Genomic DNA, 26,144 nt, shown 5'->3' with positions numbered 1-26,144 from the left:
AATTCATAACGAGAAAGACAGAGATGCGAGAGATGTTTCAACATCGGGCAAATAAGCAAGGCAGTCACCGGGTCATGGGCTCGCTACGAGCCAACGCGCCATACCCATGCACCGCCGCGCCGCTCGCCGGCAGCAAATCCAATAATCACACTGTCATAACGCCGATTACGGCCTCGAGGTCCCTGCACAGGTTAAATCGAACGTCTGCTCGATTAATCGTAAGGTTCTTTCCCCTAAGAAATCACTGAGAAACTTCCTGACGGTCAATGAACGCCGAGAACAAACGCTCAACTCTCCCGGTATCCGGATCGTCTAGTAGTTATGAGTCATGGTGAACAATGGCGGCCGGCATTCGTCGAGTTTGCCTCTCGAACATGATCATATTCCCTTCCCAGACCTCGGCATTGAAATGTCCAAAAATTCGGAAATTTCTTCTCCGGGACGCCGATGCCCCATGGAGCCATCGAACGTTCATTTCCATGCTTCTGAGGCATTCGAGTCTCGCGGCGGAATTCGAGACTCGGGATTCACTCGACGGTATCAGGGTGTAGATCTCAGTCGTTTCGAAAACGTCGCCGCTCCTCGGACGAGACCCTTCGAAAGTGGCCACACTACCCCACTTCTTTCGAAAATCCTCATCACACCGATCGCAGAGCGCAACAAGATTGAGAGCTGATAGAAACTTGCCGGAATCGATTCTTTCGCATGGAATCGCCTGCAGATGGATCGCTTTCTCGTGGTACCGAATCTGTGCTCCGAGTCTGCGACTCAGGCGTGAACGCGTAGAAAGTTGATTTTCCAACTCTGAACCCTTCCTTGGTGTCTCTGGTAGCCAATTTGAGGGCGGTGAAGGCTTGCATTTTCCCTCGTGCTACATCCGAACGAGCGACTCGTGGAGATTCACCGATGTTCACAGGACATCCTCACACACAACAGACGAAAACTCCTGATAACCACGAAAACCACATGCTGCGGGACCTTTTGTGTGATGCAGCCTTAGCGGCTCAGACGCCGTCGTTTTCACCGCCACCGTCCGAGGCGCAGCTCAGCACAACCGCGCACCAAATACGAGAAAGCACGGCAAGAGAAGAAGTTGGACTTCTTCCACCGCGGCCCACGTAATGGCGAAGGCCGAAAGAAGACCAGAAGATATCTGCTTGGACTTCTACAACCATGGAAGGCGACTCTCCGATTGTGTTTTCGGCGACTGGTTCAGCGAACCCTTTTCGTCCACCTGATCCAGAGGAAAATAGGCTCGACGTCCGAGGGGATCTCTGGAAATGTGTATCCGGTGAGCCTAGAATAACTCAAAATGAAGTGGGAAATATCTGGGCTTGCGGGGCCCGCGACTCTACCTGGAGAGAGTTCCATGAGGAGTGAAATTCCCCGGAATCGTGACTCACATCTCTTCGCGAGAATGCTCTCGGCCGATATGTCAACGGCTGGATACTTCATTCGCCATCGAATCTTCCATTGGGAACCCCGTTGCGCACCGAAGCTCGAGCGAACAATCAGAAAGAGGAGGCACATGAGCTCTACGTCGAATCATCGGAAGTTCGGATCCGGATATCTTCCATTTATTCTCTACCTCATTTAAGGCGGCCCAGCATTTTTTTCTGACAGAGGTAGATCGAGGAACGAAACAATTCTTGCTGCCGAGTCTTGACGACGTGAGAACTGCGTTCTTCGAGCGTCGAAACGCCGGCGCCGTCTCAACCGTACCGGATCCAAGATTGGATTGATTGTGACGTCTGGTCTGAAACCGCACTCCTATCACTTCGACACCGAGGTGTAAAGTTCCCACGAGCATCCGTTTGGGGCGTACTCAGAGCTATAGAGAACTCGTCTCCTAACGTTCATGTATCTCTCCGAATAGTTCGCATGGTAGTCCTGTTATACGCCGGCTCTGGCTAGCTGGAGGAGCTCCTCCTGTCTCTCGAAGATGGGAGACAGCGGTTCAGCCCATCTTTTGGGTCGAATGAGTTTCCCTCGAGTCGAGACGCAGGTGTCACAATTGATTCCTTCGTGAGCGGCCGCGAGATACCGTTACCTAGTTCTGATTGCGGGCTACTCAGCACTGCGACCGGCTGATCCGCGTGTCTGGCGATCGGCAGTGCTTTGTTCGAGTTACGTTCCGATTCTTCCGCAGTAGGTAATTTGTTTCCGCCGTCCGGAGCCGTATCGGCAACCAAGCTTCGTTGGCTCCGTGAGAATTCTTCGACCGTCCGCACGGTGGAGCGCCTTGGCCTGACATCGGCTGCGGTACGGTGGAGAATGGGATGACAAGAGACACGAGCGCCCCTTGTCTGCGTGAAAATTACTTATCTCGATTTATCGGAATCGGAACTCGATGATATTCACATTCGGACGTCTGGACATTTGAGCGAGCCTCTCCGACCATCATGAATTAATTGAAAAGAACGGAATTATCGAAATTCGCCATCCAGTCTTCGTCAAGATTGAACTGCCGCTTTCCGATGCGGAGATTAATGGACCTTCCGCTCGCTCGGGCTTCCGTCGTCGAGCTTTTCGTGCGGTTCTCGAGGCAGTTTTTTGACGGAACAAGTTTCATTGTTGGTCCCATTGTTTCGCGAATCCATGACGGTAGCGAATATGATTGAATTGTTCCCCCGTGATCATGAAGCAGTTTTCCGGACCCATCGACTCCTCTTGAGTTTGTCGATAACTTATCGTACTATAAAAAAACGTATATGGATGAGTTTCATCGAAGGCGTCGGCGTCGCTGGCTTCGATGGATCCGAACCATGCGGTATGCCTCGGTTTATATCGATTACCGCTCGGAAACTTTTTTTTCGATGATAGACCCCACCGTGCGTTTTTTCCCGTCGATCAGGTGCGCTGACTCCGCTTGATTTTTCTCCATTGATCATTCGTTAGCACGGAAGCCTTGGTTCCGCGGCGTGAATTGACCGTTCCGTCTGTTTACAGAAGTGACAGTGAATGCTTTGATGAGTTGGAGAAGTGTTTTGTGAACAATAATCGATGGCCTCTCTCTATAAAAAAGAACGACAACGTTCACAGCCCGAGCAACAGTAACGGCTTCCACGTGAACGGCGCCGGCGGTGCGGCGTTGACTGTGACACCTTCACGGCTTCTCGCGTAACCTTTGGACGTCATCCTTCAAAACCATCGACAACCCGTCGGAACTCATCAGTTCGGGGTCAGGCACCGCTTACTTTGCTGGTTAGCTTGTCGGTCAGCCGGCTGCTTCCCCGATTCGCATTCTTCGATCATCTTCATTTCACTGTCGAGGGAGAGGCTTGTTTGAAAAATCACGACCAGGCACCGTGATATAACGAAGCACAAAAAGCGAAAAAAATAAACTTCCGACAAAAAGCACCATTCTCGAACGGTGGATGCCGCGGTTCCCCGCCGGCCGGTATCTCGTCCGGCGGCGTACGGACCATGAGAAGCCTTGGCGAATCGCGTTGAAATTACGGTAGGTCCACGCGAGCGTCGAGGCTTCCCAATGTTTTGGAAATGAGACTCAAACACCTAGATCACATCTGTTGTGATTCGCCGCCGATCGTCTCATCTCCGATCGGGCATTGAACAGGAAGACGTGGCTTAAGATATAGGCACCGAAAACGAAAGCGAGTCATGCACAAAATTAGCAGGAGTGAAACTCGAAACAGCGTGAGAAGCTTTTTCGGAGCGCCCCCCAACTCGTGGGTTGAGCAGAGGCGCTTCTGAATGATCCGTCATACAACGAAAACGGAAAGAAATCAAACGACGCTGTTGTCGCTGTTGTTTTTCAGAGCCAGCTTCGCTGTCGTTCGTGGCGGTGTTTTTGTTTTTCGCTCGAGCAGGTGAAAATGGGGGAGTTTCAGACAGCGTCGGTGAAACGCTCGGCAGCCTTTACTTCGATAACCTCGTTGTAGATAAATCCGCTGTCACCTGCTAGTGTCACCGTGCGGACAGAAATGCGTGCTCTTTCCGTACGCGTCGACTCTTGTCGTATATGGCGGTCCTCGCGAACGTATTCCGGTTAAGTGTGAAGATCACGAGATGATCACGAGGAGAAGGTCTCTTCGGCGCGAATGCTTCCCGACGTAAGCGTGCCGAACGGTCCGGTATCGTCGATATCAAGCCAATCCCTCGACTTCTTGAGAATTCAGATATCTTGTATTTGGAGGCTGGCCGGTCAAGGCTTTGGTGATTTGCAAGTACATCGCGAGCGCATCATTCGACTCGTCAAACTGACCGCACCCGGAACGGCCATTGTCTCACAGTTGTCGTCGACTAGAAGATTCTCTCAATAGGGTCACCGGGACAAAATGGGTGGAATACCGGAATCGACGCCATTAATCATTGCTCGATGATATTGTGCGATCCCAAGCTAATTCGGTCGCAATCATCATCATCGTCGAACAGGTCAGCACTTACTTCACTCGATGGGACATAAGCCTCGCCAATAGAGGAGATCCATCCACTTTGCAAATCATCATTCGGCCATTATCGCTGAAGATTCATCACCATTTCTGTCGCCCCGATGTCTGGATTCGACGCCGACCTCGTGTCAGAGATTGATCCATGATTTTCGTCAGTCCCTCCGTTCTCATGCGTACCGTCGACTCGATGGGTTTCTGTTCCTGCCCTCCTACGCGTGTTCAGTAGAGCTGTCTGATCTGAGCGTCAGCGGAGGTCTGAGCCTGACCACTCCCCATATCCTTCATGGATTTGGAACAAAAATTCACCAAATACTGAAACCGGCATGTAACCCCTGGATGAAGTCAAGGGCAGGGGGAACCTTTCTCGATGCCGCTCTTCAGGGGGCGCGAACGGCAATGAAGATCGATTCGCACATTTGCGAATATTCCCAAGGTCTCATCCCTTCTCTGAATCCTCAGGACTTCGGTTCGCGACGTGGGCTCGATATATATACAAATACAAATCGTCATCCGCGCAGTCTCTGTTCTATGCACAGGTACTCGGACCTCCTTGCTCAATCTGATCACACGTGAGCTGTGCCTAGCACCCAGAGTGGACTTCCGCTCCAGTAAGATGCTTCGTTCCCCCATAGGTGGATTTTGTCCAATCCCCTGACCGAGTGATTTTCTCACATGATGTCTGCCCGTTTGCCTGCTATTCCACGACACAAAATCAGAGCCAGGAAATGGTTGCGATTGTTACGGACAGCTCTGACCACCGCCGTATTATCGATTTAGGCCGAGAGGAATTCCCTGGGAAGTGCTCAAATCCAGCATTGGTAAGATTGCCGTCGCCGGATAAGTAATACGCTTAGAACGTCAAGCGGAGCTCTGGTCAGACGGCCCGGTCGGATCCCCGCTGGATTCGAACGTCTGCTGGGACTGGTCTATTACTGATCTTGTTCTTTTCCAACACTTTTCGCGCGTGCATCATATCGGAAGGCACCAGCAGAAATGCTCGATATCAGGACGAAATCTTATATCAGACCATCGAAATAAGGATCTACATCATATATGGCTGTTGAGGGGAAGAAGGGTGCGAATCTCAGCAGGTCTTCCTAATTCTTTCCGCCTTTCCGCTTTTGATTCATACCGAGGCGCTCGTGGTTTTCGTTCTGCCTTTGAATAGCTCTGTGTCTCCGGCCAACGGCCAGACTGTTTCCACCAGCAGACTGCGATTGGTTCATCAGTTTGCTGCCCCTGCTCTCTTTTCTATGCTCCCGCGACAAAACAGAGGAAACGAAACGAGTCTGCATTTGATGGAGATCACTCATTCAAACACGAATCAACTACTAGCTGCCTTCTCGCTACACCAGCCGAATTACGGCGCGTATCGTCCCCGAAAGAAGCGAAATCGCTGCGGGGCTCTGACGGAGCTCATCACTGCACCGAGTGTCGCCGAGATATGTACACCGACCTAGGCTCCCAGTGTTGTGTGAGTCCGACACCAGGAGATTTCAGAGCTCCCTCTCGAGGGCTTCTACATCGGTCTTCAGTCGACATTGGGTCCAGTCTATCGGAGACGTACGTTGGGTGATTGATAATTTCCATTCGTCATCTTGGATGACTACTACAGGATTCTGCAACGACATGGGCCCGAACTCCGAGTATACGAATTCGGAGTGCCTTGTCATCTGGAGTGCCTTGCCTGCCGGTCGGCGCTACCCACGCTTCCAGCGGCAGGCATTTGTGCCTCTACCGATGAAAAGTCGAAATTACGCATATCCTTCTGGTGGCGGAGGAAAGCAAAAATGAACAAACTTCAAGAAGCAGACGGATCGACATGGTGCGTGCCTCGAGCGTCCATGAAGTAGCGATCAGTCCGGACAGGGCAGTGGTGAACTCCCGAAGAGCTTTCGGGCGCCTAATGCAACACCCTCCATGTGCGAGCGAGGATTAATGTTTGATTTCTGACTCTCTCAGGTCTGCACCATTTCTATTGTATGTTTCAATGGAATACGAAGTTTAAATAATTGGAAGGGAGGTAGGGAGCGGCACTCGGGATCGAGAATCTCTTGACTCGATTTTCTCAAACATTCAGAGAGACTTTGATTCATCCAAGGGCATCCTTTCCCGATTCTGTTCGCGAATGACGATGAATCAGTCAAACCAGGTCCGGCTGTTCGATAGAAAGTTTTGGCATCCTAGATCCATCCGTTTGATAGGAGAGTTGTGGCTATCATATCGAGACGCAACGCCAAGGAAGGGGAAAATCGAGTAGGCTTCCCGAAATCAACAAGTCATCAACAAGGCATTCTTTCGTCAGCAGCCCCACCTTTTGTGTTGTGAAGGTTATCTTCCTTCTTTTCAAAAACGCAAATGACAAGATCAGACGCATACACAGAAAATAGCTGACTGTGAGTCGCACTTTCGAAAACGTACACCACGGTTTTCTCTCCGCGCCGCGTCAGGCCGGCAAGACGACGCTTAAAATTATACACCAGACCGCGGTGACATTACGGTGAGCAACATGGAAAATCCCGAGGTATACGAAGACTGTACATCGCGACTGTACCGTTGAAGATTAACGATTCGGTGCGACTCATTTTATGTGACTTCGATTCTCCCCTCATCGTGACTAGGGAGAGTTAGCTCGGCGTGAGGAACAGGAATACCTTACGTATCAGTTCCTGGTCCTCCGAGCTCGTTCGTCTCTGGACGTCCGCTTATTCTCCGGGATGGGAGTTTTCATACTTCATCCCATAGCGCACATCCGCGTCGAGGGAAATCTGTGATATTCATAATGATCAGCAAGTCAGATAACCCTCGTGGATCCGAGAGTGATGACGATCGGCCGTGAGAGAGTTTCAAGAGAAGCTAATAGTCGATCCGACACAAGGGAAGCTGATTCTCCTCATTCATCGGGGAAGCTGCAAATTGACCGGGAACAAGACAGCTAGGCAAACAGACAGTCATGTTGATTCTGGACATGACTTCACCAGTGAAGACTTCCTCAACCTTCATACATCTCAAGAGCGGCGCTGTCCGGCGGTCGCTTCCCTCTTCAAGGACGCCCTGACAGCTTGGTCGTCAACAGACTTCAGTTCGCGACAGAAGTGAATTTTGAAGTCCCGGAAGCGCGCTGACTCCGTTCCCAGGATGATAATTGTTACTTAACATATTTTTCCGGGGACTTCAAATCCAATTTCGGACCAATGCTCGCTTCTCCGTGAGCGGGCGGCTCGACTCGTCGAGATGACGCCATCCAAGATGAAGTTCGACGACAACCCTTTTCGGTGGATCGGAGATCGCGTGTCCTGCGTGGGTCGACCCATTCTACCAACGTCCATCCTTGTAAGGGGTGTCTGATCGGTAGTCTCTGATCGATCCATGGGTTTCCCATTCAAGGCAGAAAATTCTCGGTATACGCAGACAGAGCCGCTTCCGAATTCAAGGGCCGGCCCGGTACCGCTTACCGCTAAGGTTGTTGACATTGATGTCCTGGGAAACTTCTTCCTCCAAGACAATTTGTCGTACGCCGGCCTTCTTGATCGAGCTCCCGCTTCTCCGGATATCGCGACAGCCAAATAGAGAAACGGCAATAGGTAGGTGCATTCAATCCAAGAGGGTGCCAGCGCCGCGTCGCGAATCCTCCACAGAAGTCTGGCCACAGGGAGCTGGTCGGCTGAAAGCATGTTCCTCAATAGAGTACAGTAAAAGCTCCTTACTACGAACACGAAGGGACCGACGAAACTGGTTCGTTGTACCGAGTTTCCGCTGTGACGAATGCCGCTCAACACTATCCCTATGGCGAGCTGGCCAAAGGAGGAGAAATTCCTTGTTCGTTGTACCGAGAATTTCGTTGTAATGGGGGTCGTCATAACGAGCTTTTACTGTACTGGCTTGTTGATAGGCACAATACAGTCTTCATGCAACATCCGCTGGAAACTTGTTCGCGACAAAAGCCGGGTAGCTTCCCTGCCGTTGGGCAATTTCCAGTTCCCATCCGACCGGATTCAAATAGACGAATTATCTCTGAACGTCGAGTGGCTTATTGTGACCATCCGAGTGAGGTTCATAGCTAGCGAAAACTAGCCGCTCGAAGCTACCATTCTTCAAGGAACCGAAAATCTCAGCCCCGAGCATGAAAAGCTCGTTGAAGACACTGCCGAACGTGGAAACCACATATTTTGAGAAATCGAAAACACCGAGTGGAGGACGCCTCCACACATGACTAACGAGCGCTTATTGAGAGCGGCGGCATTGCGAAACTTTTTCGCCGATGAAGGATTCCGAGTTCCAAAGAAAAGTAGGTAGTCGATGCCGCGACGTGCCGAAGACGATTGAGGCTATTCGATAGTTTCGCTTCTTCGACTTTTTTTTTGTTCGATCGATCCGCCGGAAACCGCTTAGCGGTCACAGCCGACCGTTCCGGCTTCGGGTCTCGCTCACCGAATGGCTCGCTATGACCGCTGCTGCTGCTGCGGCAGAAGTTTCTGATGAGCTAAAATTTAGCTCTCCTCAAAACTTTTTTTCTCTGAACATCCCTCCATAAAGGCTTTTACTATCGGTCGGGACCGCGTTTTTTCCTTGCGTTTTGCGTAGTTGATCTGGGAACGGTAGATAACGACGTCCAGGTAGGTCAAGAGAAACAATACTCGCTTCTACCAGGAGCGTGTTGGCCGCAAAGGTGAGACCCGAAGGGCAAAGGCTCACGTATACACACATAGACGAAGTTCGGGGTGACCGCCACGAACAAAAACACGGCGACTACCGCAAGAGCCAGCCGGGCAGAGATTGGCTTTTGTCATCATCATCAGTGGTTGTCCTGGTGCTTGTCGTACCCGGTAGCTCACCGCGAGCGGCACCACTATGCTCATGACAAGTGCTCCGTACGGAAAATGTTCTTAGACTTCCGACTCAGGTGTGGCTTCGCTGATGGCAAGCATTGTTCTAGGCGGACGATGACGTCGGTGACTGACTGTCCGTTCACAGCAGTCTGTCCCCTAACGGCACGAAAGATGTCTGAATCCGCGATACCGACAACGACGAATTCAGCGAGTCCCACACGCGCGACCGTCGCTCGGAGCGAAATATAACGGGAAGGAAGCTCTCCTTGGGGCCACAAATGTTTATGACTATCGGGCAGAACTTTTGAAGAGCCATATAAGACAGAATTCGACCTTCGAAGGGGAGTTCTGAAAGCGCGATCGAGAGAGATCGACATAAGTGCACCACGTCCACCCATGCCGTAAACACCTCACTCTTTCACTCATCTGCGGATCGCTGCGATCGTATCACTCCTTGAAGTCTTCAATCAAGAAATGAGCACCAACGGATCCGAGATACCATCGAATCCTTTTGCGCTCGGGTAGCTCGGGTTTCAGACTTCCTCTCCTTCATTCACCTCGCCTCAAAATCGACCCAGTCGCTCTCCCACTAACTGGCTCGCCAGCGTATTCGCTCACTCGCTCATCTGAAGGCCTTCGCTCTCCAATACGACGAATACCACAGCCGGACGCTGAATTAGTGTTTGTGGGGGTTCATTGAGACCTATGAGTAGGCTAAAAGGGTTCTCAACAGACTCCCTCAAGCTCTTGTTCTGACCTGGTACTCTTTGTTTCAATAAAGGCTCCAACCGGAATTCGGACGACTCCCCGCTCGGGGACGCATCATGGCTCATGACGACGCATTTGTGAAAATATTCTAGTAGTGTTTTCGTTTCTGAGGGAAAGCTCCGATCAAAGCTCCTAACGTTGTTGCTCTCTCGAGAGTCTTCGAACGGAGCCCTTTTGTTTCACAGCGGAACCCTAACGGTTCCGCGATGCTGCATGGAGATGTTTTGGACAGCGGTCATCAAAACACCAAGGGGAAACTGCAGCGCAGATGATTTAGCGAATGTCGATATCGAGAGATCAATCTGAACTGATAATGATCCCATCAATCGAAGGTCTGGAAATGTGATCGATGAATAGGCCCCCTTCGCAATGATGTAGGGTGACTAGCATCGTACTTCCCGACGTTGTTGACGCGCATGATGGAAGATATGGGAGTCGTTGCGGACTCATCTGCCCAGTGACGGTGAATTGTCGTTATGTTCTGCCTCGGATTCAAACTCACCTAGGAGGAGAAAAAAATACAGTGGTTAGACAAGGCGTGGACCTTTGACCAATCCTGGAGTGAGGGGACATCGATGAATATGCTCCCACTACTCACAGGCGATGATTTCCGCCCAGGTTGGCGACCACGATTAAGTACAAGAACTCGCTTTCTCACGAAAGAGGGAGAAGAATATGAACAAAACGCATCCCTGGCCGAATAAGGGCGATTATTATCAGTCTCCCGTTCCTCCAATGCAGGCTTTCGAATTCAGGTTACGATTCGATAACCTCTCGGAAAGTCGACCAATGGAGCAGTGCAGTGTTACGGTGTTTTTGATTCCCGGCCGAATGGTCTAGTCAACGTGAGCAGCGGTCAACACATCGCCCAAGGCGGAGCAGCTTTTCTAATTCTAACTGCTCTTGAGATTTAGATCTTCTTATTTTCATTCTGGTCTGATTCTGTTCTTGATCCCTCGAGACAACTTTAATGTTCCTGACACTGATTCTCGCTCAATTTCCACGATGATTTCACTTTGAACTTCGTTCGGGACGAAGATTGATAGTCAAGGCTTAGCTTACTCCTCATTTCTCCACAATATATTTTCGCGTTCCGGTCACCCGACACGATGATTGAATCAATTTGGACGACCAGCTCGTGTCGAAAATCATAGATTAAAAAGGGATGCGGTTTCAGGAAGTACCTCGAAATCGACCCGAACGATTCGATTTCTACGTTGGCGTCGTTCCCGGGGTTCATTCACTTTGGCAGCCGCAACACTCATTGACGTTGAGAGTCGGTCGCTTCAAAAAATTCACGTCAACTTTCCCACGAGCCCGATCGCAGCAGTCACAGTTTCACGGGAACGAGAGAACTTTCATCCCAGATTCCTTTCTTCCGGGATAGATCCGCGGATCACTCTTTCATTAAATTAAATTCTCCCGAGTGCCCTTCCCCGCGGTGGAAAGTCCGAGAGGTTTCACCATATTGTCCTCTTCTATTTATCAAAGTGCGAGGCATCGGAAAACGGAAGAGCATTTAAGACAGCGAGCGCGAGTCCCGTAGCCTGTAAGCCACTTGTTGTATATTCTCACAGTTTGAAGTTATTCTTCGCGCGGCTCCCTGATGATCATCAGCCGATCACGACTCGCTACAGCTCGCTAAGGTTTCCGTCAAAATTTTCAGACGTCGCAGCTGGGATTCCTTGATTGTTCAACAGAGAGTTTTGGAAAAACTTGACTGGATAAAAAAATACCGGAACGACGTTAGCGACAATCAAAGCTCAACATCCGATCACATAGAGACAATGCCGTCTCGCGGAGCGATCTCCATCGACGGCGAGGATCCTTCGCGTGGAATTTCACGGAAGAGGCCCCCCGATCGATCGCTGTCTCGTGGAACGAATGCATCTGATAAATAAAAGACGACATCGGGATCAGAATAAATCGTCATTGATCACGTTGAGTATTGCAACACTTGGAAATCAGCACCTCATGTCAAGCTAGCTGACATCGCATATATGTTCAATGAATCACCGAATCATCGCGGGAGGTGTGGCTCGTCAAGAGAGAGAGCGAGCGTCAACAGGGCTAATTGTAATTCTCATAGATCACACAATCGCATTCGACTTGATTCATGACCGCGGCTTGGCCCCGAGTCACCAGTCATTATTTTCGCATACGAAAAGACCACCCAAACGCGGCCCGCGAAGCTTGTATTCGCCGACAGCTTTCTTTTTCCATCAAGCGACTCCCTCAGCAGCCGAAATTGCGTATACCGATTCGAAAGGAACCAAATTCGACTCAGTCAGATGTTCCTTTCGTCGAAAATCCGATCTTCCAGCTCATGACGACTCTAGAACTCTGACCGGAAACATCTTACCGTATCCGAGTGGCTCCATCCTTGGGATGGCCGGGATGGAGAGAGTATCGGAGCACATCGCGCTCACTAGGGATGAGGAGAAGATCCGCGGAACTTTTGGACCAAGGAACAACCACCATCCTCAGCGGCCCAAGCTGAGGCTACGCGTCATCAGCTAAGGCCGAAAGTATTCACGGACGAGTCTATTCACTGTTGTCATGATCGTTTTCGGGATATGCTGAACGAAGAATGACTTTTGTGTTGAGGTTCAAAGAACTCACATCATTTGATGCTCCGCATCATTCTACGGGGAATTCTGTGAACCGCTAGGATATTTTACGCCGATTTCATTCTAAGTTTTTGGCATCACTTGAGACGCGAAGATTGAAACGTAAGGAAGATCGAGATGGGCACGTCGAGGGGAAAAAGTGCGCAGTGCAATAACCTGTCATCACAGATAAGAGGTAAGAATTCGTGGAGTCAAAGAGCATCAAATTTCGGTGTCGTGTAATGAAAAGCGTCATTGGAATCTGGTATCCCGTTTCGATCATATGATCCTGGATTATTGTGAATTTCTCGTTCCCTTCCCGTGCATCACGAATCGATCATCTGACCATTTGTTGATCGGGAGAAACGAAAGTGAGGCTCGGCTTCCCCTTCTCTTCATTCAGCTAAAATCACGGGAAGAGAGAGGAACCGTCATGCGATAGCCAATATTTTGCTCATTTGCTACTGAATTCCTCCCCGCCGGATTATTGTCTCGGCATTTGTGCAATCTCATATCAGATAGTATGAACACAAAACTATTTCGGATTCCAACAACCGAAATACCTAGTCTGGCGCACTGACGCACGATCTGCATTCCGGGAGCTTCCCACGGACATGTTGTGAATATGATAACTTATGCGGCCATCCTGTCGGATCTTGAAACCCTTCCCCGCCATCCCGACCGATGGCGAATTTATCCACATGAATCACATTTTTGGAAATCCTCGGAAAGGAGCATTGTGCTCCCTTGCAGCTGACTGAGCTCGAGAAATGTTGAAAAAGAAGCTTCGATTCCTGCGTGCCTCCGGCACGGCGGCGGGTTCCTTCGCTTCCGGGGATTACACTCGCGGTAGCAGCTCTCCCAGCGCAAAGAGATTGAGAGCGTTCACCTGGTTCTATCCTATTCCGGCCGCGTTGACAAGAGTGAACGTGACGAGACGCAGTGTCTAATCTGTCACGTTATTTGCCCATGGTTCAAGGGAGACAGTTTTCCCAGCTGCTCAGGTTCGCGGAAGTAGCGCGGGCTTCGAAATCGTGAATGGTAGCGGGATTATTTTCCCTTGGCTGTTACAGCAGCGCGCTCCATTCGCTTCGAATCTAGGGTCTGGGAAACTCGGCCGCGTCGCTCTCGAGTCAGTCAATGCGCGACCTGACAGCCGGCTTCAAAGATCTTCCAGTCATTTCCGATGCATTTGAGCCATTCGAGTCGAGAACGACCACAAAATGAGTGTTCGCCTCGGCAAAGCGCCGAGCAAACAGAAATCCACTGCAAAAAAATCATGAAGCGCGCTCATCCTTTTCCGGCTGAGCGATCATCTAGAGATCCTCGCTAATATTCCTCCGGCGACAATTCGCGTCTTGCCAGAACGGTCAGGGGAGACCGAGAACTTTTTCTCCTTTGTTATTAGTTTCATGGAGAATTTTCTCGCCTGAATGGGTTTTGTCGACCATTCCCACTCGTTCCGTTCGGAAATGTCGGTTCTGAAAGCGCTAGTCCACCCACGGACTTTCATTCATCAGAATCCAGAAGTGGTCGAGCGCCGCAAGGAAAGGAACTTTAACGTTGAGTTTGCTTTTCTGTGTTTTCGCTCCTGCTCCGGGCGACTACCAGTCGCATGAGTCATGCACCATAGTGACATGTTGACGGCTTCGAGAAGTCGAATGTGATACAGAAGCAAGCATCGTTGAACGTTAGATGCGTTTTCATTCAGATTCCCTCTCTCACCGGTACATTGCGTACTTGGTTTGGAACCTGACCCGCAGGTTCTTCGGAAAGCGATGGAGAAATCGCGCGGATTTAAACCAAAACTCGGCCGCGGGGACAGCATACCAGGAGTGACACAAGGAACTCTGAAGTGTGATAGCCCCTTCCTGGGTGCCATCATTTGCATGCGGATCATCCATGGTTGTCGCTTCCGAAATCTTCGACAATATATGGAAGCAAAATCGAATGCTCTCGGTAGCTGATACCCACTCAAGTACTTCGCAGTTGCGCAACCCGGTACTTCTCAGTTGGGCCACTCCGCAGCGATCGATTTTTCTCTCCGATGATAGCAATAATTACGCTTCCCAAACACGCTTGAAAAACGATTCTGTAATAGCCTCTCATTCGAATACACAGCTTACGGATCTTATGATTTGTGTATGTTCGCTCGGACATAGAAATTCTCGTCCGCAATCGGTGAACGGAGTCCGCGAGGAGGAGCGGGAACTTTCCATCTGTATGACCGTCTGAGCGACTTCAATCGGCCGATGCCTTAGACCTCTTCTCTACGAGGAGAAATTCACCCCCGTGGAAAAAACATTTTCCCCCGAGCAGCAGGTGAGGCTCCAAGCATTCTGTAGGTCAACGCATTTCTGTATCAGCTGTCAGGAGAAAAGAACCATAGCTGGACAAAAGCGACCACGAGGAATCGACTTTTGAGGAGTTGAGGAAAAAGCAACGACTGACACTAAGTTCTGAGACAAGATAAATATGTTGATATCCGCTCTGAGGGACCGACGGACCGTGGGGCGGTCAGTCAGCCAGTCAGTCGACCATTCAGATTTTGGTCGTCAAATCGACGTCGATCTTAGCTACGCATGAGTGGCGTGCTCCTGTCAAAGAAATGGGTTGAGGAGTTTCTGCTCTATAAACATCCCAGATAGAAAGAAGAGAGTCCGACTGGGTAAATCTGAACTTTGAAAGACCCCGTTTTTCTGGTTGGAAGCTCCTGATATAATTTCTTGATTGATCATTGTTTGCCGGGAGGAATTTCTCGCCTCATCCACATTTTCTGCCCTGAGATTTATCTGCTCTCGATGCGGCCCCTGATTTTTGGGAGCGAGGCGTCGGGTCTCATATCAGTAGGCCCCGCCTCGCCCGATAAGATTCGTTCCCGAGCCACAGCTACAAAGTCCCTGCTCCTCTGTATATGGAAAACATTGACGAACCAGACGCCTGAGCCCTTCATTCAATGCGTCCTGCCGTGTCGCCCTGCCTTCAAAAACTGAAGAAATCTCATCTGCACATGCATCAAGCGATTCCAGATCTGGAAAATCTCAGACGGTCATCGTCCCCCGCATCAATATCCCCGATTTCACGAGGGAAATTAGTGGGAGTCCGAGTCGATGCTCGGATGCGTCGGACGATAACAGAAAGCATCGTTCCCATTCTGTGGTCCAGTCGAGAAAAGCAGTTGAGAAATTTTCCAGCCCCCGTATGCAAATCACCCGGAAAAGGCAGCCGGCAAGCATGCCAGGCAGACAAGCAAGCACGCTCGTTAGTCTTACTGAAACACTTTTCCCTTTCGTAGCCGAAAATTTTCTGCAGCGTCATGAATGCGTCGGTGGCAAGAGCGTCTTCTTCCTCGACTACGACGGCAACGCTTACCGCTACCACCACCGCTGCTTCTCCAACTGGGTTATAGTCTCTTGAAGCGACGACGCTAACATAGCGATAATGTTTATGGTCATACATACGAGCTGAAAAAGACTCTGCGTGTTAGCATAGAAGTGGAAGCTTGCGAGTAGGTCTACGTTCGACCGGCGAGACAAACGACCGGTCAGCCGTCACGTTGTTTGACCAACCGGACAACAGAGGATAACGGTCGAAGGAGCTGCGGTGAACGGGAGGGACTTTCGAACGCACCAAAATGGATCAACAGTCGAACCACCGCCTATGGACGACGACTACAACGGACTTCTATCTGACCGCTGCGCACGCCCGTTCGGAAGCCACCGATTCGGCGGCGGAGCAGTGGCAGCGATGCTGCCCGCCGACGAATATTCGGCTTCTTCAGATGTGTTGTTCAAACAAGACTGGACCGAATTCGTAGAGAATTATGGTGCGGATTTTCGTCTGCCGGTGCTATCTCGACAAGAAGCGGCATTTCCATGCGAACGAATTAGTATCCCGGTAGCGGAAGAACACATGACCACGAATTGAAAAGCAAAAATCACTCCAATTCGAAGAACCTGTAGAACATATTTTATCGAGGGCGAGAAGTGCGGTCTTTTTCATTCCGCCATCGATTTTTTTCCAGATTTCGATTCGTATCGAGCATCCTGGCCGGCTGCCCTCACTCCGCGGGACGATTCCGTTTGGGGAGATTACGGGATTTGCAACAACGACTGCGACGTCGGAAACGAAACTCTTAGACAGAAGTAGCCAGTCGAGTCAGAAATCGACCGCCTGAGACGGCTCTGGCGTGACCACTTACACCTCACGTTCGGCGTCGCGTTTAAAATAATAGTTCCTTAGTTTTCGCTGTTGATTTCCCGCTGCAACGATCCACTCCTCCACAAGCGCAGAAGTTGAGCAGAAGATTCCGTCTCGAACAAGTCGTGCGCGAAGTCCGGCCATACAAACTAAATACACGAAAACCTTCCGGCAGACGAACTCACGTATTCGACCAAAATAGTAGCCGCCACCGAGAAGCTCCATCGGAACGCAGCAGTTGTAACGGGTTCGCTAAACTCGCTCATCAGCTGCCGTTGTGAGTCTGTTACTGACTCATGATCGTCTAGAACACGGAGCGTCCGGTCTTCACACTTCGGAAGTTCTGATTTCTATCAAGCCAGAATTAAGACCCGACTAACGGTCGAGGATTCCGTTCCTGTTCGGGGATTCCCTTCCTATTCGGGGAATCCCTTGTCCGTGATCGACTGTTCCCTACGGCTAAATCTAGCCTATCCGTTCTACAGATATCATGTCGCCACCGTCATACTGTATGGATTTGACAAGACCGTGACGACACTACTGGCTCAACATAAATTGAGTTCACTGGAATCACTATCGACATCTTCAGAAACGCCGATAGTCCCGCGTGATTGCAGCGAGGAAAGATGAAAAGAGAAATTTCGAAATCTCTCCAATCATCCGGCAACGAGCATCTTCTTTTTGGGACTTTTCAATACGATCCGAAGAGACACACGTCGTCTCACGTCAGTCAGTGCGCGACCCTTACATCAGTCTGACTGCTTTTTTTTCGAGACTTCAATTGGACGTTGTTCAACCAGTAATTCTGTCCTAAGTCGAAAAGCTCTTCCGTGGTTGATTCGTGCGGTGACTCTCAATGAACAAATAGCGAATAAAGGAACGAATGACCGTCGAACAGCGTATCCTCGCTCGATTCTCGCGCACTCGGCTATGAGGTAACCCGGATCGCTACCGTTGAGAATATGATAGGCAATAAGCAGATGACATGACAAATCTATCTGACATCGCTAGTGGGTGCATCGACGACTCACAAAAGTCGAAGAAGAAGAGGAGCCGAATTTCGGGGAACTGCCACCGTCCGCACGGAGTTTTCGACGTAAAATAAAGCCGACCGGCGTTAGGAATATGACTGGCTAGAAGTGCTTCCGTCATTTCGCCTGGACCCCGCGTCCATCAGAGCCGCTGCTGACTGACTCTCAAGCTCCTGCGAAGCCGTGGCTCGCGGTAGCGGTGGTTGTTGTAAAATACTTTATGTTTTTGCGTTTCCATCGAGAAGGCGACCGAGACGCCGGGCGTTTCGTCTCTCGCATCCATTCCCTTAACGTCGTCCGTTCCGTATGGTTTGTCTCGAATCCCAAACGAGGAGATGTCTTCCCCGAGCCGAAACTATCTGGACAACTATCTGATTTCGACCTATTCTGTCAGCTGGTACTCGTTCCAGATCCGACCGGATCCCGCTGTGAAGCTTCACATGTGCCGCTACGCAGATGCGGACTTGCATCTCCTTATGAGAGGATATGCAGGTCTACAACTCTCATCGTGCCTTTGTGAGCCCTCGAATTCGACTGGAGCCTGAGCTTATCCTTACACCGGTAGCACGAAGAGGGCATTCCATGGAAAAATATTTTCACTCTGACCGGGAGGCCAGCTCCGAAGTTGGGAACAGAAGCCCATTCTCCCTCGGGGAACGGAAGAATATCGGCGTGAACTTCGACTTGGAGAGATTATTCCTGCACCGCTTCCTCCACTGTTCTGTATCGATCTTCCGGATGGACGGAAACGCATCGGAAAGATGTCGAGACATCTCTGCCGAACGATTCAAAGGAGCAACGAGCACGCATGGTTCGTTTGTTCCCATGAAGCCTTTCTTCTCAGAGCTTCCGTTCCAGTAGAAGTCGCGACCACGACCGAACCAACTTCGAAAAACATTTCGTTGCGCTTCTAGGAACTCTTGACTCAGTCAGTCAGAATTCAGAATATCTCGACGTGAACCCATCAATCAATGTATCGATGGTGTCTCCTATCGGCTCGTTCGATCGGTCGGTCTTTCATTCGTCCTCATCTCCCTGTTCATTCCAGACAATACTACAGCGCTGCCTGTCCCCGCTCTGACAGAGTTGCAGGTGACGAGAACGGAAACGACCGCAGCGACACGGGACACGCGAAGACAGCAGCAATCATGGTGATTATCTACTACACATATCTTCCGAAGGGGCTGTCCCGTTTCTCTTCTAGATCTACTCGAACCGGCAACGATCTACGTTAGGAGCGGCGAGGAAAAAAAACTCCCCAGACTAGTGTAGACAAGGCTGATGAATGTCGCGAACGAAAGATTCCGCTTCGCAGACAGTACCCGCGGACGGAGTCGAATTCTCGAAGGGGTACTATGGGACCTTCAGCCCTGCCAAGACGCTGTGTCGGTCGCCTTGAATGAAAATTTCATGTCACACAAACATGCTAAGCTGTCTGATGCATTATGCATATCCCGCCTCGACGTTGGCTTAGAACAAATATGGGTTCTGCCGTCAACGGGCTCCGGGTCCAAAGGACCACTGTTTTTGATTTCTTGCTCGTAAAGATAGCAAGACTATTCGGGGACCCGAAAGCGCTCGAGATTGAATTCCAAAATAGGCACGTACAGTGAGTGAAACGCTACTCTCGAGAACAGGACATTTCGAAAGTGTGAGCTTCGATCGTCGGGAACCCTGCCAGGGGGGTCAGAGCCACAAGAGCTCTTTCACACGGTTCCATTATTATCAGCTCCGAGCAAGGTTCAATGAAGTTCTTGTCCCTCGGACAATGGTAGTCAGCAAAAAATCCGCGATAACGAGACACTTTTGAGCCGAGTCTGATGATTGAATATCATTAAATTCCCTTCGTCTTTCCTTTCCCCCAAGCCCAATGCCTTCGCTCGGACAGGGCCCATTCCGTCAGAGCGAACGTCTGGCATTTATTTCTTCTCACCCTATTAAGACTGGAACAAATTTAGAATCGACCATAGTCAGCTTAATATATTTGAGAAATTTCTCATACTTATCGAAATCTCATCCGCGAGCGCCAGCTCCACGTCTGGCTGTCTCCTGAGATGTCCATGAAGCCAGATAACTATGATGGATTGGAGCTCATGCATTAGTGCTTCATTTGACGATTCTCCGGCTTCTCCTAATTGGAAGATTTGCTCAAGGAGCCAATCCAGGGTAGAAGCAGACCGGTTTCCCCGCAGGGGAGCCGGAGTCAGCATTGACCCATGTGCCCAAATCCGCTTCCGCGGACAGATCATGGGGGGGCTGGGTATAACTCGGCCACTCTGCTGGGAGCGAATTCCTGATTGGATTAGACGGATCAATCTGATTTCAATCAAGTGAGGCTGCCGCAAGCCGATCACATTCGTTCTTTCCGTCGGCAAAGCTCCCGAATGAGTTGTATGGGACAAGAGCTTTCAGTTTGACCGAAGATATCGAGTGGGGGAGTGTGCAAACATGCAACTCGCGGCAAAGTATTCGAAGTTTGGATTGGAAGCTCGGAACCCACGTGGCTGACGCGACGATTTCGGGGCTACATGGAAAAGCAGCGGCGCTCGAAAGCGTCGGTCATTGGCGCTGAGGCTCATCATGATATTCGTGCGCAAGATCTACGCTAAATTTGTGCGGCAAAAGGAAGCTGGTGCGAAATGGCGTAAGAGGCATTCAACAAGGCAAGTCCACCGCCTGACGGACGAAGCGACCGACCAGCTATCTATCTGGCGGGCTGGTCGGCCAGGCGACGGGCCCGACTGACCGTCCGTTCGTCCGCCCGCCCGCCAGTCCGCCTGCCTCCCAGTCAGAGCTCATCCCGAGCTGTGTATATCGTCCAATTTACCGCCTCACACAATCTTCAGCTATGCCCAGTCATTAAAGATTATGACGGTGTCATCTTCCGCAGGCCACGCCATACGAGGATGTCTCTTATGTAAGGAAGGATGCGGGCTGCCGCCGAAACGTCCACAGACCGATCATCTCTTCTTCTAGCCTGTAATTTACCGTTTTGGTCCCCCACCCCCAGATGGGAACTTTTCTTCGATTTTCGTCTCGCGCTTGAACACCGCGGGACGCCGCCGCTACGCGCCTCGACCTGCGCTGTCTTCTCGTGACTTGTTTACAACTCTCCGATGTGACCTCTTGGTCTGCGGTAGATACTGTCGTTTTTTGTCAACAATAAGTCAGGGAATGAACGGCTGATGCACGTGACTCGCGCGGTGAGTCTGCAGTTCGCAGACATCCGGCTGGAATGCCGGAACCCTATCGACACCCACAGGATCGCCCCGCGGAATTGAGCTGGCTGTTCCCAGGTCCATCAGCGCCGAGCCTCAATCTAATCTTCAGCCTATCGATGGGTAGCCTTGCACTGAAATTGCATTTGTGTCATCGGATGCATCAGATCAACTGATAGCTTGATTGGACGCATCAGCTGGGCCATGACCCACTGCCGAATGAGTTCCCAGCCGCTATCCTGAGGTGCAAGGACTTCTTCGTCGGGGCGGAACGACTACTGAGTCGATTATTAGCAGTCCTCACAGCCCTTATTTTCTGCCGAAGAGGATCGGAACAGAAGTAGCCGAATGACGAGCTTATGTCACCGGGTCATGGAACTTCGTCTCACCGTGGTTCGTGAACTTCGTCGATGGAATAGGTGGCAAAATCGATTAGTGGCGGGTTCGAAGCACGAGTTCAGGCCATGAAGCGGAGGGAGGAAATCACGAGTCACGTGACCTATCCTAGAGCGCCTCGTTTACAACAAGATCTGGATAAGGATTTCTTTGAGTTGAAAGCTTGGTCTATTCGCATGAAGTTGTCGACGACAGCTTGTCACCTTTGCTCGACCGTTTTCGTGACAAAGACGTTTTCTACACGGAATCGGACAGGTTTGAGAGCTTGCTCGTTTGTCGGGTCCCGTGGAAACGTTTGCCGCCTCTCGGACAGTGTTTCGTGCAATGAGGAATGAATTTCACTTAGTTTGACTGTATAAAAGACTCATCAAGGGCGAACAAGAGAAGATCAGAGACGTCATGTCAAAATTGGATGCTCGTTCTAAATTCGCCACCGTGACACTTGGCTCGTGATGCAATGATGAACTTGAATTCACCTGACTGAGAGATGAGTGAGAAATATGAGGACGACTCGACGGAAACGGTCCGACTTCAAATTTTGACAATGCCCTCGAGCGTCTGTCCGCGGTAGCCATATCTTCCTAAAAGAGTGACGAGCTGCGCAACTATGGCATTTAGCTGCTCGCGTCTTTTCGGGGAAAGGCTTTTTTAATCGCGGCTGCCGGACGCTCCGACGATAGAAATTTCCTTCAAACTATACACATCAAGTTATATGTCTTTTTTGTAACCATTAAAATTTAAAGTGGACCATTCTACGGCACGATAAACACAGTTGAAGCACGCTGCGGAAAGGGCTCGATGAAGCGCGATTAAATAATTGAAGCTCCTTCGGAGAGCTGTCCGGGAGATAAGGTAGAAGTCGTCGGACGTGACAGCGAAACTACGAATCGACTCTCTCCGGAGACCGCTTCGCCTCCGGATGCTTCTCCAAGCAATCCTCGATTACTAGAGAACAGGGCGAGCAGCATTCCATACTGAGCTTCGTCCATATGCGGCTACTCGGCTCAGTCGAACGATCTTCCATCCAAATAGCGAGTGAGTCGACTCTGGAAGCGAATTATTCCCAGCAGGAATAATTGCTTAATCTCGGCGTTCCCTCGCTTGTTTAGTGGCTAGCACGCATGCCGGATTTGTTTTCCTAGGGCTGGCGATTCGGATGATTCATGGAAATACTCATTAGCCTCGGGCTAGACTCCATCCACAAAAACTCGAAGTTCTCGTAATTAGAGACGATGAACCCCGAGAGGTCCGAGTGCCGTATCTGGGAGCGTCCGAGATCCCGGTGCTTTGAACGCTGTAGTTATCAAAGTCTGCTGGCTTTGTTGTGACAACGTCGGGTCCATGACGGCCGGCAGCGTCGGCATCGCTTGGATTCAGAGCATTGTTTCACCGTATGCTCAGCCGTAGTAGATAGCCCCGTGAACGGATAACTTTTGACTTTTGGACGGAGCCTAGTCATGATTTTCCGTCAACCCTTAGGGATCCTTGATCCTCGAATCGGGAACAGGTTCCCTTCGTGTGGGGCCAAGTCCTGACGGCAGTTCGCTTTGTCTGTCGAGAATTATTCGAGGGCACTTCATGAGCATCGTCCTCGTGCTGATTGAGTGAATGAATGAATCGATATTCATAACTTTCATTGGTCCCTTGCCGCGACGTTCGGTCTAATGGTCGCGTTTGTCGATCGACCAGGCGGACATCACGAATGTTCTTGATAAGAAGCAGACAAAAACAAGATTGTTCCACACGATTTCTCGTATCGAGCCGAAGCTTCCGAAAAAGAAGGAGAATATCAGAGCTGGCCGCTCGCTTCGTCTGAGAGGGCTGCTGATCCAGTGCTGACCGGCGATTCATTCAGCGAAAAGTAGAACGTCTCCACAAAGACATCTGTTGTGGCGCAGCGGCCGAAGCCAAAGCACCGCGAACTGGACATGCTCGCCCCCGTCAGAAAACATGCGGAACTCGCAGCGGAACGACCTTTTTGAGCCGGATCCCCGAATAAGCTGAAGATCGGATTCATTCATGGCCATCTGATTTCTCGTCTTCAGAAAGCTAGGACGATCAGGCTGATGACTCATGAAAATCGAGAGTTGCATGAGGAAGAGAAAACCGAGAGAGAGGGGAGAAGGTGCGTCGGGTGGATGGAACAGAAGAAAACGCAGTCACAGAAGAGAAAACAGCGTCTACTCATTTCCTCAGATCCGCAGCAATTAAAGATCCGTTCGGAACGGCGGCAACGGAAACGTCCAGTGTCCGAACCTTGAGGTCAAACTGGGGGCGGACGTATGGAAGGATAGACGGAGCGAGCGGCGGAACCGAAGCCGACCCATTAAGCTCGAGTCGATGATGGTAACCCATACCCACAACAGAAAGATAGCGGATCGCGGATGTTTTGTCTCGGGTGATGAGGTCTTGAACCCTGCGATATGTGGGCGGCATCGAGAGTTTCGTCCCAGGCCTCAGCAGGGCACAGCCGCCACTGCTCCCATCGTCAGCAACATCACTGCTGAGCAGACGCCGCAGCCACAGCCTTTACCGAGCAGAATGATCCGTGTTCGTGAATACGCAGCCGCCGCCTCGAGTCGTTCCGCCGCGACTGACCGAATGCGCTGCGCCGTTCCGAGATGCGTCCACGCAGTATTCGCCATTTCTTGGGTCGGTGAGCAATGCACCGATTCCGATACCGTTCAGTCCAACGAACACTTAAATCGTGTTGAGGAAAAACGGTTCACCTAAGCTCCTCGAGAAATCAGACATCGAAACTGAAACTGAAGTATTCACCCGAAGCTACCGCTCATGCAATCGGTCTCGCAATTCAGCAGCATATCTTTCGGAATTTCCGACAAGACTGGAAGGTGCCCGACTGGACGATCACTACTCCACTGCATTATCTCTGTTATCGATATGGGCGAACAGCTCCCTTGTGCAGGGGGCTATTCGCAGGGGAGAAATCCGAGACGCGTCCATTCACCGGCAGGATGACTCACCTGAAAGAGGAACACCGAATTTGAGCTCGAATATATACACGCTAAATTCACTCTGTCATCTACAGAAAATGATGGAGCGCCTCGAGATGTAGATGTGTGATTGAGCTTCCGAAAACATAGTCGAACTAATAAGCTTCGATCTGCTATTAGTCCTGCTTGTTGACGGCCGATCAACACTACTCGCACAAAATATGAGAATCGATTAGATAAATCACGCTCATAGCTCTTCGTAACTGAAAAGATTCACCCGGAGCAATTTTCGCTGGTGATATCGTGTAAATGTACGCGTGTCAACTTCCTATGGCTCAAAGGAATAACTTGACGCCCCTCGCCACCGGATCGGCGAATGACGCGATGGCTATTCCCGAGGCAAGAGCATGGGCCTGTCCAAGAGAAAATTCACGTCGAAACAGCGATGTCATGTCGATGCAGAACTCCAAGGCCGTGCCTTCTCTTCTATCGGGGGACCGTACAACGCCGAAGTACCTATCCCGCATTTCTGGTTCAGAGAAACTCCGGCCACTCTGCAAAAAATTCCCACCATAGAGCCTCAAAAGAACTCTGAGCGAAAAGGGAAGATGCGAGATTGAGACTGGCTCATGCCCTGGCTGACAAAGTTAGGCGAACCGCCCAGGGCCGAGGTCACCAGCTTTAGGAAAATAACATGTTTAATCGCGGAAACCCCAATCTTCATTAGCTTGTGACTGTTTCAGTCGCAACGAGGATCTGTCCCCGTGCGTGACCGCTCTCTTGACTTCCGAGTTTCGCCAAAGCATCGGACGGCGGAGGGATGGGGCGATCCACGTGGGACTGGAGGTCAACGGCTCCCTTTCAGCCGAATCACACTCGAATAATAACAATTATAATCACACTATTCGAGGATTTCATCTTCTTCTAGTTATAATTTCCACTTCTTGCGGTCGTTTTCGGGATGTACGAGTCTACGATTCTACAGCCACCTGGCTCAGGCTTCATCATCGATTCTTCTGGCTCGGCCCTCCGGCGGATCCTGACAAGACCATAGCGCCGCCGTTGAGCCCGGCTCCCGGTACTTCATTGAAAATAACCATACAGAGAAAGTTTTCAACGAGGAGAAATCTTGTGTGCATAGGTCAAATTGCATATGAACAAATTGCGTCTGAACCCGTGTGCGGTACGGAGTGCATCTAATGTAACGCAGCCAGATAACCATTTACCGCGTTGTGATTAACGTCAAAGTCCGGGCGAGGAAAACCGACGTAATCAGCCCTGCCGTGAAAATCTGAGGCCCAGATGCGCTTAACCGATACCCTGATCCGACCTGGGCCATTCACAGGCCAAGGACGTCCGTGCGAACACGTTCAGCGCACGTCCCTAGTTCAAATCAGCCAATCGAATCTGGTGTAGAAATTGAGACAGTATCCGATCAGTTGACCGGGTTTATGCTCCTTTTGCAATACAGGCAGGAGCTCTCGACCGCCAATGGACTTCAGCGAAGAGGTCCACGCCTCACTATCTAGCTCTAGATGAGAAGACGGCGGCTTCGACGTGGTCTGACTTCTACCAGAACCACGCCGATTTCTCGACCGCAGCTACTTTCGACATTTACGAAATTCATTAGGAGGAACTTTACAAGCATTGGTTACAAGGTCTGAACAGTGATTCCAAATCGGATTCCAATCTTTTGCTTCAGTGCGAGTCACGTTTTCCTCGACGAC

At 50.6% G+C, this 26,144-nt stretch overlaps 1 protein-coding gene across 1 annotated transcript in view; it reads right to left on the bottom strand.

The window, feature by feature from the left end:
* LOC100905567 (lymphocyte cytosolic protein 2) overlaps nucleotides 1-26,144 on the bottom strand; it is a 41,245-nt gene that overhangs the window by 7,636 nt on the left and 7,465 nt on the right. The window lies entirely within an intron of this gene.

Source organism: Galendromus occidentalis, unplaced genomic scaffold (genome assembly GCF_000255335.2).
Source record: "Galendromus occidentalis unplaced genomic scaffold, Mocc_1.1 scf7180000077086, whole genome shotgun sequence".
NCBI classification, from domain to species: domain Eukaryota; kingdom Metazoa; phylum Arthropoda; class Arachnida; order Mesostigmata; family Phytoseiidae; genus Galendromus; species Galendromus occidentalis.
Note: the sequence above shows the minus strand (reverse complement) of the source record. Positions and strands in the feature narration are given on the sequence as shown.